This window comes from Gavialis gangeticus, unplaced genomic scaffold (genome assembly GCF_001723915.1).
Source record: "Gavialis gangeticus isolate Ggan-Ray unplaced genomic scaffold, GavGan_comp1, whole genome shotgun sequence".
NCBI lineage: Eukaryota > Metazoa > Chordata > Crocodylia > Gavialidae > Gavialis > Gavialis gangeticus.
The window spans coordinates 31,492,037-31,497,239 of record NW_017728998.1 but is presented as its reverse complement, the minus strand read 5'-3'; the positions used below and the strand labels follow the sequence as shown (position 1 = coordinate 31,497,239).

Here is a 5,203-nt window from a genome sequence, read left to right as displayed (position 1 = left end):
TAAAGGGGGAGGATCACCTCCTTGGCCCTACTTGAGATGCACCTGTGGATGCATGACAAGGTCCGGTTAGCCCTGCCAAACATGACCTCGCATTGTTGGCCCATGTTCATCTTGGAGTCAATAATGACTCCAAGTTCCCTTTCTGCCTCCATGCTCTCAAGAAGGGAGTTTCCCATCTTATAAGTGTGCTGCTGGTTACTACTGCCCAAGTGCAGCACCCTGCACTTGTCAGTATTGAAACGCATCCTGTTTATGTTAGCCCGCTCCTGTAACCTATCCAGATCTTGCTGCAATCTCTCCCTCCCTACTAGCGTGCTCACCTCACCCCAAATTTTGGTATCATCAGCGAATTATTTAAACAGGTTGCTTTTCACCCCGTCGTCCAAATCGCTGATGAAGAAATTGAACAGCGCAGGCCCAAGGACTGAGCCCTGGGAGACTTTGCTGCCCACTTCCCCCCAGGTTGAATATGACCCGTCCTCCACCACTACCCTCTGAGTATGACCCTTCAGCCAATCCGCTATCCATCTGACTGTGCAGGCATCAACGACACAGTCACCTAGTTTTTTAATGAGGATGGGGTGGGAGACGGTGTCAAAGGCCTTGCTGAGGTCTAGAAAGACTATGTCCACAGCGACACCTGCATCCATTGCCTTTGTGACCTGATCATAAAAGGCAATCAGGTTGGTCTGACGTGACTTGCCCCTAATGAAACTGTGCTGGTTGCCCTTGAGCATCATCCCTGAAGCCAGCCCATCACAGATGTGCTCCTTGAGGATCTTCTCAAAGAGTTTCCCTAGGATTGAGGTAAGACTGACGGGCCTATAGTTGCCTGGGTCCTCTCTCTTCCCTTTTTTGAAGATGGGGACCACGTTAGCTATCTTACAATCATCTGGCACCTAGCCCGAGCACCACGAGCGCTCGTAAAGCCGTGCCAAGGGCCCTGCAATAACCCCAGGTAGCAATAAAGCTGAAGCCCTGAGAAATGGTTTGGAACCAGATTTTGAACATAGTGTCAGTCCTTCCTGAGCTGGAGAGAGAGGCCAACAGCTGACAGGCTTCTTTAAGGGTGGCTTTTCTCTTTCTATTCCTTGTGTTGGCATGTCTTCCTCATGGGTTTGGAAAGGACCAAGGTAACCAGTCCAGTAAAAGGAGGAGTCAACCATATGCTCTTCATATCCAGAGAAAAATCTAGGCTGTGGGAATGTGGGAAAGAGTTTTATCCCATTAAACTCAAGATCATCCTTTGGGGTTTTCTTGATCAAATGGGCCTTTTATGGGAGGAGTTAATGTTGGGAAATTCTAAAGAAGTTAGAATTCACATGTGTCAGAAATGTAAGTCCACAGAGGGCTTCCTTGTAGAGAGTCTTTGTAAGAAATAATTAATAGAATTGCAGAACTAGTTATGTCCATTTACATCCAACCTGTAAGTTTCTCCTAGGAAGGTGCGTGGGGGGTATTGCTTAATCCCCACCACCTGTCACTTCCACAAGGAAGTTCAGCAAATTAGTGCTCCTGGAATTATGTCTATAGTTTACTAATTGAATGCTCTTGCAAATATGGTGAGGCTTTGCAATCCTGGAGCAATTCAAATGAAACGTGAACTCTGACTGGCTTTTCTAGTACTCCCAATATACCCTTGGGATTCTAGCGTTCTGGAGTTTTATTTTGAAATTCAAGCTTATTTTGATATGGTCATTTTAAGGGGATGGTAAATATCCTGCTGAACATTTAACAAGTTTAGCGCACTGGTGATACAGATTGAAGTACAGGAGCTGGGTGTGCAAAATGTAGTGTAAACAACCTAGATGATTTTCTGTTTGTGGGCAAGACAGATCATGAAGTGTATGACTGCATGTAGGGCTCATTTCAAGCACTGGCTGGAACAATGGAAGTGGGAGGAGCAGAGGGAAAGAAGTGTCTGTCCATCTGTCCCCATTCTCACCTATTTTGTTATCAAATGGAGACAAGCTGGTATTACTGGAGTTCTTGCAGAGAAGACTGGCAGAGTTAATGGTACTGATTAGGAGGGCCAAGCAGTCCTGATGTTTACTGTGTATGAACTGGCCATCTTAATTTTGCATGGATACAACAGGATGACACTTTTGTACCCAGGTACAAGTCACCCTTTCTGAAATAGTTCTCCCCCAATCTTTTGAAGAGTGAATAAAGATATTGAGACTTATGTAGGGGGATAGTTCTTGGATTCATGTAATAGAGGGCTTTTTGCAGAAAGAATAAGATGCTAGAGGCAGACCTGAAAGTTCACACACATTCAGAAGGAGCATCTGGTTTGGAGTTTAGACCAAAGCAGCTATTATGTTCTGAGATGACCCACTGATTTGATGGCAAGGGGGAAGGTAAAGGATATAACACTTCTGGAATGTTAGTTGCAGTGCTGTGTAGAATGGAGAACTTCATGAAAAAGAGTGAGATTCTGAAGCGGCAGTGGCTCATTTTGATAGCTGGTTCTGCAGATTACTGCATTATGAGGTTAGTGAAGGTCTTTGCCTTCTAGTGCAGAATCTCTTGTACTGCTGAACGGGTTCTTGGGATGAATTATAACATAGTTACAGGGGTGTAGGTTGTGTAGGCCCTGATGGAAAATACTAGGAGAGACCAAACAACAACTGCACACCAGAATGAATGCACACCGGAAATCTGTCAAAGACAGGAATACCCAATTACCTGTGGGGGCACATTTCTCACAAGAAAACCGCTCTCTCTCCAACCTCTCAGTTCTGATCCTCAAAGAAGACTTACAAAACACTTTGCTGAAACAAGCCTATGAGCTCCACTTCATCACCCTCCTGGATACTAAAAATCATGGACTAAATATAGACATTGGATTTATGACACATTATAACCTGCCTGACATCTGACTTCCCAGGTATCTCTCCACTATTCATCCCCCTTCTCTCCCCGCCACACAGCCTGTCTCTTGCCCATTGACTCCTCAGTCTACATCTTCACTGACTGCCTATCTTGTATGCATACCAGCCCAGCCTCTGGCTTCTTTACTTTTCATTCCATCCAGGAAGAGCACACACCAACTGCTGAAACTCTCAGCCTGACGAAGGGTTTTTGAATTCGAAAGCTTAAAATTTTTTTCCCCAACTATTTAAGTTGGTTTAATAAAAGATATCAGATTCACCCAAAGAACCTTGTCTGCTTATAATATAGCTGATAGTCTTAATTAAATTATACAGATGGTCACCAGAAGCTGATAATGAAGAAAAGGATGCTGGCCCTCTGGAATCTTAGATTACATGTATTCTCAGATAATGCAAACATCAGCATCACCATGAGCCTTTTATTGTTCATTTTTAAGGGAAGAAAGGTAGCCTGCCAAAGAGGCATGAAAAGTCATCTTGATCTTTGGAGCATCAGAAACAGATTTGGGAGGTTTAGGTGAGTTCCATAATACTGCAAAAGTGTGGGGGAAGCAGAGGTTTGTTCAACTGGAGAAAACCTGTGTGGTGGTGTGGCTGGATAGTGATGGGCAGCTTTTTCTTCAGAGAACAGGACTTAACTCTCAAAATTGCAATTTGTAGGTATCTCTAAGAGGGCTAGATGGTAAATTTGGATCCTGTTCTATCAGAGTTGAAGCAGTGTTGTTTGCAGCAAAATGAGGAATAGGGGTCTGTTGAAGGATGCGTGGTGCCGTTCAAATGCATATGCAGGCAGTCCTCGACTTGCAACGTTTCAAGTTACAATGTTTTGCACTTAAAGCATTTATAAATTGACACCCTGTTTCAATATTATGACGTCAGTTTCGACTTGCAATGTTTGATCCGATGTGATGCCATTCTAGTGAACAAGTTTGCTGTGTTGCCCATCTCCCTGGAAAACTTCTGTCCAAACTTCCTTGGACACTTTCTTTAGGAAAGCAGACACGACTCCAGAAAAACTTGCAGCCAAAACTCCTGAGAAGACTCCAGCCAAGAGCCCTTCAGAAAGTCCAGCAAAGTCACCTCAAAGAAGTCCTTCCAAATCAATATGATTGTTATTTACAATATAAATACATTAATGTAGCTATATTACTCATCTATAATTGATGGAGTACAAATTTTTGGGGTATTTTTGGTGAAAATAGGGTATCGGGCCTTGGTTCAGGAACCAATCCCCCATTTATAACATTGTTTCTTATGAGAATATTGGTTCTGAGTTGCAACATTTCGACTTAAGACACAGTTTTCAGGAACCAATTGTCATAAGTCTGAGGACTGCCTGTAGTGTCTCTGATGGCCTGGGTGTGAGTGTGTGTTTTGCTTTTTACCTGATTTTCAGAATCAAGGGGACAGGTAATAAGAGCCACTGTCTGATTCCTAGGAAGAGTATTGTGTATTCAGAAGTGAGCAACTGTCTCTCTCAAATGTTTGTAATTGGGTTTTGTGAGGGGAAACATTGCTCTCAGAACAGTTGATGCTATTTTGATTATATTAAATAATTATTGTGCACCTGAGTGAAAAAAATATGAAATTTTCTAATAAAAACTGCTGCAGCAAAGAGTATGAGGAGAGCTGCCATCCCCCCACAGGTTGATGAGACCAAAGGAGGTGGCTGAACTTGTACTGAAGCAAGGAGGAGCAGTTTTTATCCACTGAAAATCTATTTGGTGTTTGAGTTTTTCAGGAATGTAGGAAGCTGGGGGCAGATGTATTCTTGATTAATACTAAGGAAGATGCTAACCATCTGGGAACCTGACTCAAGACTGGACAGCAACCACGCTGATTCCTGATGGTCAGAGATCCTGGTTTTCTCTGTTTAAAAAAATCCAAAATTCTCTGATTTGAAAACCCCAAATCCATGTTTTTCTGTGATTAAAATGAAATGCCACTATGTATATAGGTGTCAGTTGAATACAATGTTTTATTGATATGTTTACAATTTTAAAGCAATTTGGAAGCATACCAAGTGCCTCAATCCTTATAGTAAAATAAATTCTAAATACCTATATATTTTGGCATTTGATTTTGGTTTGTTTTTGTTTTTTTACCGTGGAAAATCAGAGCTCCTCCTGCCCCCTTTGCTCACCAGGATGCGGGTCCAGCTATGGCTGTCCCTCGTGCTGCTTTGGCATGAGCAGCTCTGATATACTGGTGCCCCTGGCTCTGCCAGTGCCCCTCACTTCTGACCCACAATCTACCCCCTTTGCTGGTGCACCTCAGTCCAGACCCACAGTACGACCCCCCCCCCCCCC

At 43.3% G+C, this 5,203-nt stretch overlaps 1 protein-coding gene across 2 annotated transcripts in view; it reads left to right on the top strand.

Moving 5' to 3' along the window:
* The window catches only part of LOC109289586 (nuclear receptor coactivator 5-like), a 45,815-nt gene that overhangs the window by 21,871 nt on the left and 18,741 nt on the right, over positions 1-5,203 (top strand). The window lies entirely within an intron of this gene.